Source organism: Narcine bancroftii, chromosome 3 (assembly GCF_036971445.1).
Source record: "Narcine bancroftii isolate sNarBan1 chromosome 3, sNarBan1.hap1, whole genome shotgun sequence".
Taxonomy (NCBI): Eukaryota; Metazoa; Chordata; class Chondrichthyes; order Torpediniformes; family Narcinidae; genus Narcine; species Narcine bancroftii.
In genome coordinates, this window is record NC_091471.1 from 258,981,259 (window position 1) to 258,998,349 (window position 17,091).

The window sequence follows — 17,091 nt, forward strand, 5'->3', positions numbered from 1 at the left end:
AGCAACCAGCAAAAAAAAATTTTTTTAATTAAAATATGCAAGTTTTTTAAATTGTGAAAGTAAATATTCTCTGAAAAAACATATCATCCTTTGGTGAAGATGGGAGCAAATATCCAGCCAGCGGAAGGAGGGCCTTGGTCGGGCTTTGATCATAGCAGCTGTTTGAATTAAGTTGTTTTTGAATAAAATGGCATTGCCCAGATTGATGCCACTCACCACTGGGGTAACTCTCTCTCCTTATTCCTGCTTAGTAAGAGTCAAAGGCTTTATCTGTAAACTTGGGAGAGGAGGGGGTTAATTACCTATAATGTTACTGTTGGTCTTTCGGGTGGTTCTGTGGAGGGGGATGCACCTGTAGATGCAGCAACAGTTGAATGTTTTCTAAGAACGTGACTGAAAATAAAGTAAAATGGTTTAGGGTTTATAAATTCATGGAAGTAAACTTTGTTCAGTATAAGTACAGTGTAGTCTTTTGAACTGTTTATTCTTGATGCAGATGTATTAGTTGGGCATTATAAGAGCAAGTCTAAAGCAACCAGAAAATACACTGATCTGGCATCTATCAATTCACATAGGTGCCGAATGCCAGGGGATTTGATGACAAATCATGAGATTACAGTAGATTTGAGAAAAGAACAGTCTAAATGATTAGCCATTTCTGAAGTTGTCATGCGTGGTAACACAATGATTGCTCCTGACATTAAGATGATTGCTCTTGTAACGAACGTGTTTCTCAGAAGCTGGGAAATTTACATTGAAATGAAAACATCTCCTCAAAAGCAATCATGTCTCAAAAGACCATGTCAAAGTTCAGAATTATTGTCAGAGTATATACAGGACATCACATACAGCCCTGAGATTCTTTATCCATTAGGGCAGGTAGAATTTCTACTTATCGGCAGTGCAAGAAACTAGAAGATATGCATGTCAATGACTGGGTGAGAGATCTCCACATCTATGGTCCACACTCCATGGTCCAGATCACTGCCCCCCCCACCCCCCCACCCCCCCCACCCCCCCCACCCCCCCACCCCCCCACCCCCCCACCCCCCCACCCCCCCACCCCCCCACCGTGGGCCGTGTGTGTGTGTGAACAGTTTCATGAGATGGTGGAAGGCATCAATAAGTAAAGTCTCTTCTGTTATTTGAATCTTGCATCACTAAGTTATTTAAGAAGCCTCCCAAGTAACACAGACAAATAACAGTTACCATCACATTTATTTGGTAAGCGTTGTTTGCTGTGCACTAAATGATTGCCTCATTTCTTTCATTGCTTGGAAGTTGGGTTGTTAAAAAGTGTTGGAATATTGTGGAGCGATGAAAGGAGCTGGTTTTCCCACATCACTAAGTCCCTCATCCCTGAAACCATTCCAGATGGTATGTGAGTGGGAAGGGAAGTTTGAGAACTACTGCTCCAGACCCAATTGTTACTGAAATATTTTGCTTGAGAAAAATTGTCATTGGCTCATTTCCTTTGGTCATGAAACCGTGCACATGACAAGTCAATTAGGTACGATTAAAACAGTGGTTTTCAAACTTTTTCTTTCCACTCACATATCTCCTTAAGAAACCCTTTACAAATCACAGAGCACTGATGGCATAGAGATTACTTAAAGTGGTATGTGAGTGGAAACAAAAAGGTTGAGAATCACTGAAGTACAGCCCCTTTCATACTACAAAACCGTGGTATTCCTGTAAGCATGACCATCTTAGGAAGCCGACTTGCGTGTTCACACAGAAAGGAGAAAAGCTAGCTCCGTGAGTCAAATGCGCTCCATCGCTGAGGTACCTACCGAGGTGGGTCGAAGCCGGGTAAATCTAGGACCCCCCCCCCCCACCGATCCAACTTGCGATTCTTTCATACGGCACTCGAAAGGCGGAGAAAACCCAGCTTTCAAGCTCTGTGTTTGAAGGCAGTACTTTCACAGGAGGCATTGCAGAGAAGGCTCAATGTGTTGATTTTTGGGTCGAAGAGGTTGGTCATTGAAGAGAGTTGAGCAGGTTGATCTTTATTGTTCAGCATTCAGAACAAGAGGCTATTATATCGAAATGTGGAAGAGCCAGAAGGAGATGGGCAAGGTGGATGCTGAGAAATGGGATTTTAGAACGAAGGGGCATTGTGTCAGAATGATTTGTCAAGTGAGGTGTGCTCCCAGCTGACCTTCTTACTCATCCTGACTACGTAATGCCTCTTCCCCCACACCCTCACTGCATTCAGAAACTAAAAGGAACATGCACTATGGCAGATCAGGTTATGTGACTTATCACTGCTCTGGGGCCTGATTTCAAGGCTTTTCTGAAGGAGTTACATAGCAACTTCAATCCCATTTTGCTGACGAGGCAATTTAATTACCAGTTTTAATTTGAGCCATTATAAAGATATAATTAACCCTGATTTTCTATTCTCTCAGCAAGTCTGTAACAGATTCTAAACCAGTTGAGCAGGCTGTAAATCTTCACCAGGAGCCGTGTAGTGGCTCAGAACAGTGCTACACTTCTGGGAAATCCAAATCCTTTGTATATTATTATTTTAATCTAACTGATGCTTCTTAAATTATTTTGCATTCCCGATCAAACGCAATCTCCAAAAACTGGAACCACACCACGCAGAATGCATCTTCCATATGAATACACATTCTCTGATTGATATTCTGTCAATCATTTGCTCCTCCCTTTATTACTCTGTGATTTTCTTTTTCCGACAGTTGTTATTAAATCTGCTTCCAGTGTTCTTTTAAATCTGCATATCAAAGCAAATTTTCAATCACCTGCTAGTTCTTTTGCAGATGATCCAAAACCTGTGACTTATTAACCTCAGCAAAGCTCGTTCTGTCTTCGAAACCATGAATCAAAGGATTGCATAACTATCTCTGGTCTGAGGAGAATATCCCATTTTCCCCAATCGCTCTTCACAGACTAAATTCCTGGGATGAATCTGTTAAATCTCCTCTGCACCCTCTCAAAGGCCTTCACACCTTTCTTGGAGTGTAGGGCCCAGAGACCAAACCAATCTCTCACCGGGGGCTCTAAACATTCATTCATGGATGACCATGAATTTCATACTCCAGACAGCACAGATGAAATTCAGAGTCGGAATCTCTTGTAAATGGAGAGGGCAATAGGGAGATTAAAGTCTGACAATAACTAGCTGCTCCATGAGCAACTTCAGTATCACTAAATGGGTGCCGTGTGTACTGAAACTCTGACATGCATGAGTTGATGTTTTGAGGCAGATGAAAGTGGTGAGTGAATGACCAGCTCTGCACTTTCAAGTCTTGGGAAAAGCACAAACTTCAAAGGTGGGGAGGAGGTTTATTCATCAACTCAGATAACACATTTAATTACATTTCAACCTGGTGACTTCAAGAGAAAATCAGTGGGTGCAACTCGTTTTCCAATGACAGTGAACGACTGCAGCTTATCTCTTTTATTGATCTGGGTTGAGGCATGACACTATTTGCTAATGTTTCAATAGAAGCACAAGATTTTTAGTGGCTCTGAACAGGTGGGCAAGACTTCAGCCTGATGCATTACCTTAAGGGTAATGTTCACTCTCTGAAAAGGGCAGAGACTTCAGGTTGTACACTGCAAGGCAGCTCCTTCAGCCCAACAAGTGTGAGCTGAAATTAATCCACAAGTTTAAATTGCTTCTCTTGTCACAACTTTCACTGCTCAGTTCCAATGTAAAATTGGTTACCTGAAGTATTAACTGTTTCTCTCTGTGCAATGCTGTCTGATCTTCCAAGTTGGTCGCAGCATTTTCAGTTTTGGAGATGAGAACCTACTATGTTAAACTGTCAGTTGGATCCAGATTGGATCCTTTTTAAGAACCACCCTCCTCTTTCTCGATAGCATTAGTAGTTGATTTCAGATTTATTGTCAGATTACATGCATGACGTCATACAACCCTATAGTGCGCGTCAAAAGAACCAGATGTTGATCCAAACCAAGGCTTTTATTAATTAAAAGACTGGAGCATATCACAAGTAGGTCGACCAGTCCAGAATGACCTGGTCTGGCTTGGACCAATCCTTTAAGACCTGCCAGTAGGTGTGGCTACACTCTCAGCCAATCACACTCATCCTACACTACCATCTGTACATATTCATAGAATCTGTACTATCACACACCCTGAGATTCTTTTACCTACAGATGAGGCAGAATTGGTAGTGCAAAAAAAAAACCTGACTCAATAAAGAATCGTAAACAAACTGACTGTGTTGCACTCTCTACTCTGCTTCCATTTAAAATCTGCTCCAGACACACTCCTCCTTCCCAAGCAACCTGCTGCACCGAATCCTGGTATCGCCTCGCTCTTAACGCCATAAAATATACAGCCCCTTCCATTATGTTTGGAAGAAACATTTTTTTCTTTATTTGCCCCTGCGCTCCATGGTTTTACATTTGTAATCAAACAATTCACATATAATTAAAGTGCACATTCCAGGTTTTATTCAAGGTTATTTGTCTACATTTTGGTTTGACCGTGTAGAAATTACAGCAGTTTTTATACATAGTCCCCTCAATTCAGGGCACTATAATACTTGGGATATAGCAATGGTGTGTATATTAATGTGGTCATGTTTAGTACTTGGTTGCATGACCCTGACATGCAATGACTGCTTGACATCTGTGATTCATCGAGATCACCAGGTGCTGAATATCCTCTCAGGTCTGCCAGGCCTCCACTACAACCATCTTCAGCTTCTGCTTGTTTCAAGGACTTGTCTCCTTAGGCTTTTTCTTCAGCACCTGGAAGGCATGCTCACTTGGATTTAGATCACTCAACCATTCAAGAATTTTCCAGTTTTTTAGCTTTGGAAAAACTTCCTTGTTGCTTTAGCAATATGCTTGGGGTCATTGTCTTGTTGTAAGATGAAGGGCTGTCCAATAAATTTGGAGGGATTTGTTCAATCTTCATCTCTACACCTCTGAATTCATTGTGCTACTGCGGTCAGCAGTACTTAACTTTCTTTCCACTCACATCCCGCTTTAAGTAATCCCTATGCCCTAATTGTACCCATTTCTACAGCTTCCTCTGGTAGCTTGTTCCATGTGCCCATTGGTCTCTGTGTGGAAATAGTATCCTGTTTAAATAGTTGCCCTCTAACCTTAATCATTTGCCCTCCAGTTTTAGACTGCCCCCACTCTTCGAGAAAGACTGCGACCATTCACCTTATGACCCTCTTGATTTTGTACATCATTATAAGGTCACTCTCAACCTCCGAAGCTCCAGAGAACACAGTCCCAGCCTATCTAGCCTCTCCTTATAATTCAAGCCTTCCCATCCCAATGATATTCTTGTCAACATTTCCTGCTTAATGTCATAAATGTTTTTTTTAAAGTCCTATAAAGCACCACAGAATCAAGAAAGTTCCTGATTTCAACTTGGTCTTTCATTCAAGATCCGCAGAAAATCTAAGCATGGATGTCGGGGTGGGTGCTAATTTATCTTTGAAGTTTACTCACAGGATACACGATGCCAGCAGTGCAAGAGGTTAAATGCAAAATGGTTCTACTTCAAGGAGGTTGTGTAATTAACGCTTGGATGGGGTCAGGTACAGCATTCATTGATTCCTCCTTTGGAATGTGGCCTTTGCTGCCAAGGCCAGCATTAATGGCTCTTCCCTAATTGTCCTTGAGAAAATCGTGGTGAGCGGCCTTTTCAAACCAGTGCATTTTTTAAATGATTAATGCTATTCTTCCACTGTACATTCTGCCTGCATTCCTACATGCACTGTGCCTGGCTGTGGCTCTCGAGAGCCACTGCACAAAAAAGCCTTCCAGAGTGTTTGAACCTTGATAAACACAGGCAGACACTTAACCCTTTCTCACACTTCCTGTCAGTTCTTGAAGTGTGGAAAAGTGAAAGTCTGCATTTGGATAGGATCTTTCTCGAGTCCAGTTCATTGTCGTCTGCTTGTAAAAGTACAACCTGGCGAAACAGCGTTCTCGGTCCTCGGTGTAAAACAGTAAATATGCAGGACAAACATTTTTTATCAAGACAAATTTTTAAAAAATTTGTTTTGTACTTATGAGAGTTTCAGATGGTTAGTGTGAGCAGATCCTTTGGTCGATCAGCATTCCCACTGGGAAGAAGCTGGTGGCGCTGGCTCTGATACTCCTGTATCTCTTCCCCAATGGGAGGAACTGAAAGATGCTGTGTTTGGGTGGATGGGGTCCTCAATGATTTTGCATGCCCTCTTCAAACAATGATGCTGGTTGATCACATTGATGGAGTGGAGAGAAGCACCCTACCCCCATCCCCATCTCTCCACCATTTACAACTATATTTACTCATTATCGAAATGCAGGAGACCATGAGAACTGGTGCATAGCAACTGTCAGACTAACACGTACGAATAACCTCTTGCAGTAATGTAGATGCTGGGCTAAATCTCGGGCAGGATCCCGGAAAGGACTTTACTGTGGAAATGCTGCCAAAGGATCTTGTATGTCAAGTGGAAAGAGAGGGGGCAATTCTCTCACTTTCTAATGAAATCGTATCCATGAAGGCAAAGCTATTGGATTTTGCTCTTGTTCTACTGCACTTGGTGAACCCTGTGTGACCTTCTCTCCATCAGTGAGACCAAAGGCAGATTGGGGAGGAAAGAGACGAGGAGGTTCAGTGAAGCCCATTTGGGGCTCAATCACACAAAGCGTTTTCCAGCTGGGGAGGCCATGACCTCAGATAAAACATGAGTGTGAAAGAGAAAATTTACTGTCAAACACATCAGCGCAATGTACAGATACAATGAAAGTCTGACTTGCTGCAGCTTCCAAGTTATGTAACTAACACAAATTAAGTAAACTTGAGAAAGTCCTGAAGAAGAATAATGAATGTTAGAGGAAGAGAAGAAAGAAATAAGCAGTCAGGACAATCCAAGGGGAACTGAGGCAAGGTTTCTCTTTCAGTTCCAGGTTTTTTTTCCTGGCTTGATTTTTAACATCACGCTTCATGGAGGGATTCATGAACCTTGCATGAACGTAATGCTTCAAAATGGCAGTGTCACACGGTTGGTTATTCACCTAGCAAGCTGCAGGAGATTTTGACCTGCTCCCAATTTGTGTCACCTTGACTCCTGTTTGTCGCTTCAGTGTACAGACGCTGCATTCTGGTTCACTTGCCCTCATTCGTGTTCGGATTAATGGCAAAGAACTCCACCTCCCACTTCCTGCAATCAATCTCATTTTGACTGAGTTCACATCTTGTGTTTACTGTGGAAGAGTTAGAGCATTGCAGCATGGTACAGGCCCTTCAGCCTACGATGCTGGGCCGGCTTATGTAAAACTACTAAATGACAATCAAATTTTTCCCTATCTCACATCTAGAATCCTATATTTTATTTACAGCACAGTAGAAAAGATGATTCCAGCCAGTTAAACCGTGCTGCTCAATTACATCCAAATTCACCTACAACCCTGTACACTTTGGATGGAGGGAGGAGACCAGGGCACCTGGAAGAAACACATGCAGAGAGAAGATACAAACTCCTTACAGACAGCACTGGATTCGAACCCACGCTGCTGTAATAGCGTTGTGCTCCCCCAACACTAACCATTTCTTCATTTTGCAACCAGCCTCTTTCCATCTTATCCCATCAATTCATTTCAGCACCTCTCGACTGAATCATTTTTAAAATTCTAAAATCATAAATTCAATCACTCCCTCTAAGGTCTGTAACAAGGCTTGATTCCAATCTGCGCTCAATGCTCCAGTTTCACCATATTAAGCCTGGAGTCACTAGGGACTGTGAGTAATGAGGCAACTCGGTCCTTCCAGCAAGAGATTTTTAACCAAATAAACCTGGTTGGATCTGAAGCCTGTAATCAGAAATGGGAGTGGGGGTGGGGTGCAGGATCAGGGGAAATGGAGGGGACCATTGTTTTCAGTTTGGACATAAATAGTCAGACAAGGCCCCAGATGGCTAATTGTTGCTCTTGATTCCATTAATGTCTGAAAGCACCCACTGCCTTATAATGCTGTTAACTAGAAATTAGGGCCAGGTATTGGCGGACTGCCAAGGTCTAGCAGCTGGCAGATTGCTGCCGAGCTAATTGCTGCCTGACCTTGGTTTTCACTGAAACTCGGTGCGTCTGATTGTCGACCCAGTAAATATTTGAGCTCTTCGGTCTTTCTGTGGAATCTCATTCTGGTTCAATCTGGTAATTCTCTACCCGTGGTTTACGTCCAAGTAACGTGGTAACTGAACTGGAGATCGAAACGAGCAGACGGTCCCACCCATACCCACCCCTCAACCAGAAATTCTTCAGCCCCAGAGCTCTCAGGGAATGAAGGGCGTTCCATTACCTGGAGAAACATGGGTGGAATGTCAAACGTTGGTGCAGAAACCTGGTCCCAAAGGATCCATGTTTATCCCACTACCCTAACACTCAAACCCACCGCTGGGAAGTTGGTGCTGATGTATTTGCAACTGAGTAATGCAGGACCTGAGACATGGATTGGTTATGTGGATGACTTCAGATCATAGAATGTGGAAGAGAAATATTTTCAATCACAGGGTGATCAATTCTGGAACTCAGGCCGGTGGGGAAAAAAATCCTCAATACATTAAAATAGTGCCTGGGGCAGCACTTGAAGGCTCATCCCCCGCAAGGTGACATTACAAGTCTACATTTTTACAATTAAATTAATAAATCTAATCAGACCACACAGCAACAGGCCCTTCCACTCCACAAGCCCCCAAATACACCAATCAACCTACAATTGCCAAAAGTGTTTTGAAGGGTGGAAGGAAACTTGCAGAGAGAGCACGTACAAACTCCTTACAGACAGCGACAGGTTCAAATCTGGTGCCGTAATAGTGTTGCGCTAATCATCCCATCCCAAATGTTATTGAAACTTTTCAGAAGGGCACTGGACCACGTGGGATCAGTATAGGTAGGTCGCCCTGGAGATAGTAGGTCACGGGGACTCTTTTGGCGCTGAAGGAGATTGTGTCGCGCTCATGTACTTGCCTTCACTGGGAGTGGGAGCGGCCATGACTGATGACATAAGCAATGCAACACGCCGGTGAATAGCGCATATGTGTGGGTACATTGAGCGCCAGTCCATGGGTGATGAGTCTCAGATGCAGGAGGAGGAGAGTGAGAGTGTCAGATCACCCCTGTGGTGGTGAGTCAATGAGAAGGTCAGAGGAGTTTAGCTGGGTGGTGTCTGAAGAATACAGCATTGTGTCGAATGAATAATAAAGCAAGTGAATTCTTGATTTATTTATAAAAACTGTGGTAAATCAGGGCTGCTACACTTGCTTGGGTTGATGGTGAGAGCAGGTATCTTTCTGATGTTGAATTGAGATCTGAAGGGCATAGCTTTGGAAATAGGGCCTTCCCATTGAAGATGGGAATGAAGAGCAATATCTCCTTTCAGCGTCATGAACCTGAGGTTCTGAGCCACGTGGGAGTTCCGGGTCACGGAGAGCTGGCGGGGACGTGAAGGTGAGGCCACAAACACATCAGCCGTTTTGCAGGCCACAGGTGAAGTCGGCGAAAGAGCTGAGTTGTGCTCCTTGTCCATGCCATTGGTCTTATCATGTGACTCAGTAAAAAAGTTAGTTTAAATTAGACTGGAACAATTGCTTCAATGTTTGAATTGGATGTGATTCAATTTAGGTCGGAGACAAAAGCAGGAGTTTCCAATAAGACATTACAATTTGTTGAATCACGTTGCAATTTTCTGAGAAGTCTTTTTGCCAAATTCAGTTTAAAACAGAGGCTGATCTGGTGGTTTGATTGTTTTGGTTTCAGCGTGATGGGAGGCATACTAGTACTCATTTTTGACAGATTCATTTATATTAAGCTAAGACAGGCCCAGAGTAGTTTTTTTCAAATGTTCATTCTTTTTAGATTTTAGACACACAGGCCCTTTCAGCCCGAGTGTGTGCGGCCCAATTACACCCAATTGGCCTGCAATCCCCAGTACATTTTGGAGGGTGAGAGGAAACCCACGCAGATGTGGGGAGAACCCTGGTCCTGATGGCTGGCGCTGTAACAGCGTTGCAGAAACCACTGCGCTAATCGTGCCTTCTGTCATAGTCTGAAGAAATTGATAACAAGAGCATAACTCCGCTGTACTGAATCTCCCCAGTTTCCTTCCCTCTGACCACCAGCTTCTTTCTCATCATTCAAAAGTACTCTTGGTTTCTATTCTTTTCCATGCCATCGTAGAGTTGTCAAGTAATCTTCAGTAATTATTAGTCTCATTTCACAGTTGGACCTTACACTCCATTAAGGAAGGGCCCTTGGTTCCATTAGTTTTGAGCAGAATAAAATTCTGAATAACTCCATTCTTGATAGATTAATCTTATAACTGGGAAGAAATTAATTAGCTCTCTCAAAGGCCACACCAGACGGGAAGAGAAAACACCACACATTAGGCTACAGGGCATTAACTCTGCAGCCTGTCCCAGTAACTGATGCCTTAACCCACTGATGTAAGCAGCCTTGAAGCGAGGTCAGGGGTGTCAGACTCACTGAAGCTTCAAAGGCAAAGAAATGATATACAAACACAGACTGAAGCAATGTAAGGAGAGTGCAGCATCCACAATGCTGTTCTGCTCTGGGGCTTCGCCGGCAACTTCACACGTCTGAGACAGAAGGATGTGGGCTGGAGTTCCACTCCTGAAAGCAGAGTGTGGAAATGTGGATGGGAACCCACCCCAGGGCAGAGCTGATTAATTCCTGCACTGTCAGCTGAAGTAGATGGCATCTTCCACCGATAAGGGATTATTGCTGGTCTTGTTTCTGATGAGGTGATCTCGTGACTGTGGAAACAAATCTCTTAGGCCCTTCTAGTCTGCCAAACCATTTTACTTCATCGTCCCACTGACCTGCGCCCAGTCCGTAGCCCATCCGTGTACACGTCCAAATTCTTCAAAAGTGTTAAAACTGAGCCTGCATTCAGCTGCCAGCTCATTCCATACTCCCACTACTCTGAGTGAATACATTCCCCCCCCCACCATTTTCCCCCCCAAAATTTCCCATTTCACTCTTAACCCTTGTCCTCCGGTTTGTATCTCACCTAACCTCAGGAGAAAAATCCTACCATCATTTAAACTGTCTCTCCCCCTCATAATTTTAAATACCTCTAGCAAATCTCTCCTCATTCTTCTACACGCCAGGGAATAAAGTCCTAATCTGTTTACCCTTTCCCTGTAACTCAGTTCCTGAAGTCTGGGCAACATCCTGGTAAATCTTCTCTGCCCTCTTTCTATCTTATTGATCTCTTTCCCGTCGTTAGGTGACCAAAACTGTATACAAAACTCAAAATGAGATCTCACCAATATCTTATACGACTTTACTATAACATCCTAACTCCTGTACTCAATACTTTGATTTATGAAGGCCAATGTTGCTGAAGCCTTCATTACAACCCTATCCACCTGTGATGCTACTTTCAGGGAATGATGTATCTGTATTCCCAGATATCCTAATAAAAACATACAGAAATGCTGCAGGAACCCAACAGTGTCCATAGGAGGTAAAGATATATCACTGATGGTTCAAGCCTGAGCCCTTCCTCAAGGAATAAGCAAAAAACAAGTAGAGAACAGGTAAGGGCCGAAGGGCCTGTTTTCTGTGCTGTAGTTTTCAATGCCTTTCCACCTATTTCCCAGCAAAATTGTAAACTCTGTGTTTTGTTGCCTCCTCCAAGTCATTGGTGTAAATAGTAAACAATGGAGAGCCAAAAGCTGATCACTGGGGCACTCAATAAAGTATGGTGAAAGGGTCCTAATGCAAAATGTTGACTGCCCAAGGATGCTGCCTGATCTACTGAGTTCCCCCAGCAGCTTACAGGCCTGGAAAGGACCCATTTACACCCAGCAACTCTGAAAACAAACACTCTTTCATCTCTTTATCATTAATGCAGATTGTAAATAGAGCAGATAAAAACTTTTCTAATTGGAGTCATCATATCGAATATGAGCAAAGCGGTATAAATTAGAAACTTGATCAACTCGGTTGTAAACGAGACCTTTGTATGCAATATAAAGTTCTATAATGATTGTTATTTGAAAGTAGGATAAAAGTTTATGGAACCAAAACAGGTCGAAGATGGAGATAAACATGATTTATGTGAATTATAGACCACTAAGGACACATTTGGTGACCACAGACCTGTGCAGGCTTGGAGAGAGGGCTTTGTATTTTGACCTGAATGTGTCTATCCCCTTATTTCCCTGAACAAATAAACAATTTTTATTTTGCAGGAACTTAAAAAAAAAACATAGAAAAATGTTGCAAGAAATCTCAAAGAATTGAACAAATGTTGGGAGTAAGCTCAGCAGAGAGATATCAGAGCAGAATTTATCACCGCATACATGCAATAAAGCAGCATGGTTAGTGCAGCGGTTCATGCATTGCTGTTACAGTGCCAGTGACCCAGGCTCGAATCTGGCGCTCTCTGTAAGGAGTTTGTATGTTTTCCTTATGTCTGTGTGGGTTTCTTCTGGGTGCTCCCGTTTCCTCCCACCGTTTAAAAACGTACCGGGGTTGTAGCTCACGAGTGTAATTGGATGGCATGGGGCTCATGGCCCGTTACTGTGCTGTATGTCTAAAAAGAAAACCCGTCCCAAAATGTGTTGTTTTGCAGCATTACAGGTGCAGAAATGGCTATAAATTACACTTTAAAAAAATAAACAAATTAGTGCAGAAGAGAAAAAAGTGAGGTAAAAGTGTCTGGGTTTCATTGTCCATCCGGAGGGGAAGAAGGTGTTTTTGTACTTCAGGCAGACAACCCAAAACTCGGGCAAAGAGGAATCTTTGGTGAATAGCAAACTGGAGGAGAGAGATAGACGCCAGTTAATATTTAACCCTCACTAAACAGTATCAAAAATGTCAACTGGGCATAGCCAGGTGTGATGTGTTTATGGGAAATTATTAACAGTCAGTCGTGTCCCATGGTTGCAAGAGGCTCTGTGGAAATGAAAAAATGCTGGAGGAATTCAGCGGGATCCATAGTTGGTAGAGGGTTATATAACCGACGTTTCAGGCATGACCTGTTACCTCTGCTGAGTTCCTCCAACTGTTGTTTTTAACTACAATCACAGCTTCTTCAGACTCTTGTTTCACTCTGCACAAATATATTTCTCTGTCTTGTTCACCTATTAATGTGAAATCCTAAATGGATTTCCTCTCGCACGTCCTGTGTTTATATTTCCAAAATCTGGACATTAGGGATGGGTGGCCTTCGGCTCCAGTGCTCTTTAATGGACTGATGACAAGGCTCTCTTTTTGGAAGCCATCAACAAATGCAGACTTATGACCACTGTCCACAAGCCACCTCTTCTGTCATAAGTTTCCAGATGGTGTTAACTCCAGGCTGCTAGGACATCAGGAATAGGCCCATTAACACCATATATGCTCCATCATTCAGGAAGATCATGGCTGATCTTTAGCTCAGTGCCACTCTCTGCACCAAACATGAATCCCTCTATTCCCATAATATTCCTCATTTAACTGTCTTGTCTATATACTGAACCTCTGCACTCCTTTTGGGTAGAGAAGTAAAAGGACATTGCTGGAGAAACTTGGCAGGTCAATCAGCGTACAATACTTTATATAAAGGTACATAACTAAAGCTTTAAGGCAGTTGCCCAAACCTTTTGCTCATACCTTAAGAAGGGGCTCAAGACTAGAATGTTAGTTATGTACCTGTGCTGTATGAAGTCCACTGACCTGCTGAGTTTCTCCAGCTTTGTGTCTTCAATCCCGGTGTCTGCAGACTGTTGTTTTACATTACTGTTGGGTAGAGAATGTCTGACTACTCAGGACTGCAATGGGAAGAAATGTCATTACCCAAACAGTTTTGTGGAGATTGTGATCCCTAGATCTAGGTACCTGCAGCGAACGGGGATCTAATTCCTTATCTCCTCTGCCAGGGCCACATGAAACGTTGTTACATTTCAGTGGGGAAGTTAGTGGTCAAGACCCCACAAATATGTTCAGTAATAACAAGGTGGAAAGAAATGTAAAATAACAAGCTGTCAGAACAAGATCTTATGGTGCCTCGAGGCAGCCAAACCAACAAAGAGCTGTCACCTGTTAAAAGGATTGGAGGACTTGCACGGGCAGGCAAGAGCTGTGAGCACAAATGTGATGGGGCAGAGAGAGAGAGTCTCACTGAACCTCAGGCCAAGGCTCAAAACCATAGTATTACCATTGATATCTCTATATCAATTATGCACAGAAAAAAAGGTCCAACGCGGGAAACAGATAGCAATGGAGCCAGTGAGTAAACTAATACAGAATCAGGATTGGATACAATAATATTAATCCTGGGAAGAAATATATGAATATAATGGTGCTTGCAGTGTAGAGAGAATTTGGAGTTTGGTCAATCTGACAGGATTTCACCGTTCCCTTCCACGGGCATATAATTTTGGTTATGGGCCAGCGTGCAAGTGAAAAGCTTGTCCCTCAGGTCTCTCCCCTCTCAGCTTAAACCTCGGTCCTGTATTGTTTTTAATAAAATGAAGCATTAACTCAGTGGCACAAGGACAGCTTCTTCCCCATTGCCATCAGATTCCTGAATAATGATCAAAAACACTCTCACTTTTCGTGCACTATTTAATATTTATTGGTGTAAGATGGTTATAATTTGAATGTTTGAACTAGGATACTGCTGCAAAACACTATTTCACGATAATAAAATACTGATCAATTCTAACTCTCTGTGTGGATACTGGCTGACATGTTGCATAAGTTTTACCTGAGGGCTCCTGTTCCCTGCCACCATTGGAAATGTACTGGGACTAAATGGTAATACACCGTGCAGAATATCTAAATGGAAATTTTAAAAAATATTTTAGGAATATCTTGTCATAATGCCTTGAGGCATTTCACACCATTAGCTATTATGCAGTCAAGTCAAATTTCCAGCTTAATCGAAAGAGATGGAATTGTTTTATGAAATAATGGGCAGGGCATCAAGCTTTGATGAATGTGCCTCATTGTACCTGCTCCATATTATTGACTTTATTGTTGTCTATCTCACATTTGTTTCCCGTGAAGCTAGACCCGAATTTATACTGCTGCAGTTGGAGAGGGCTGGTTTTTTTTTTTTTTTTTTTTTAATTTTTTATTTTTCACACCATAAATCACAATAGCCATGATATACACTTTTTCTTTTCCACACATTTACAGTGTCTTTTTCTCCCTCCCCCCTCCCTCCTCCCAAGCCACCCCCCCATCCCTCCCCCCTCTCATCCATTTTAGTTATACAATCTAGGTTGCATTAATTCAGTTAGACAATGTTGTCATTCAACAAAAATACACCAGAAATTCTACTGAGTCCATTCTTTTCTTTCCTTCTCCTTCCATCAACTTAGGTAATGTTTGTTCCCGGTAGGTTTTCGCTATTGTATTTAATGTAAGGCTCCCATACTTGTTCGAATATTTCAATATTATTTCTTAAACTATATGTTATTTTTTCTAATGGAATACATTTATTCATTTCTATATACCATTGTTGTATTTTCAAATTATCTTCCAATTTCCAGGTTGACATAATACATTTTTTTGCTACAGCTAGGGCTATCTTAACAAATCTTTTTTGTGCATCCTCCAAGTCAATTCCAAATTCTTTATTTTTTATGTTACTTAGGAGAAAGATCTCTGGATTCTTTGGTATATTGTTTTCTGTTATTTTATTTAATATCTGATTGAGATCATCCCAAAATTTTTCTACTCTCTCACATGTCCAGATTGCATGAATTGTTGTTCCCCTTTCTTTTTTACATCGAAAACATCTATCAGATACTGTTGGGTCCCATTTATTTAACTTTTGCGGTGTAATGTATAGTCTGTGTAACCAATTATATTGTATCATACGCAGCCTCGTATTTATTGTATTTCTCATCGTTCCAGAGCATAACTTCTCCCATGTTTCCTTTTTTATCTTTATATTTAAATCTTGTTCCCATTTTTGTTTAGTTTTACCATTTGTTTCCTCATTTTCCTTTTCTTGCAGTTTAATATACATATTTTTTATAAATCTTTTGATTAACATTGTATCTGTAATCACATATTCAAGGTTACTTCCCTCTGGTAAACTCAAGTTGCTTCCTAATTTATCTTTCAAGTAGGATCTCAGTTGGTAATATGCCAGCGCTGTATCTCCCGTTATATTGTACTTATCTCTCATTTGTTCAAAGGATAAGAATCTACTTCCTGAAAAACAATTTTCTATTCTTTTAATCCCTTTTTTTTCCCATTTTCTAAAGGCAAGGTTGTCTATTGTAAAAGGGAGTAGCTTATTTTGCGTCAATATTAGTTTTGGTATTTGGTAATTTATTTTATTTCTTTCTACATGTATCTTCTTCCATATATTGAGGAGATGGTGTAATACTGGAGAAGTTCTATGTTGTACCAATTTTTCGTCCCATTTATATAATATGTGTTCAGGTATCTTTTCCCCTATTTTATCTAATTCTAGTCTCGTCCAGTCTGGTTTTTCCCTTGTTTGATAAAAATCTGATAGGTACCTTAATTGTGCGGCTCTATAATAATTTTTGAAGTTTGGCAATTGTAAGCCTCCTTGTTTATACCATTCTGTTAATTTGTCTAGTGCTATCCTCGGTTTCCCCCCTCTCCATAAAAATCTCCTTATTATTTTCTTTAACTCTTTGAAGAATTTTTCTGTCAGTTGTATTGGCAATGCCTGAAATAAGTATAGTATCCTTGGAAAAATGTTCATTTTAATACAGTTTATCCTTCCTATCAGTGTTAGTGGTAGCTCTTTCCAATGCTCTAAATCGTCCTGTAGTTTTTTCATTAGTGGATTGTAATTGAGTTTATATAATTGGCCTAGATTTTTGTTTATTTGCACACCTAGGTATCTTATTGCCTGCGTTTGCCATCTGAATGGGGATTCCTCCTTAAATTTTGAGAAATCCGCGTTATTCATAGGCATTGCTTCACTTTTATTTACGTTTATCTTGTATCCCGACACTTCTCCATATTCCTTCAATTTCTTATATAGTTCTTTTATTGATAGTTCTGGTTCTGTTAAGTACACTATCACATCATCCGCAAACAGACTGATTTTATATTCCCTGTCTTTTATTTTTA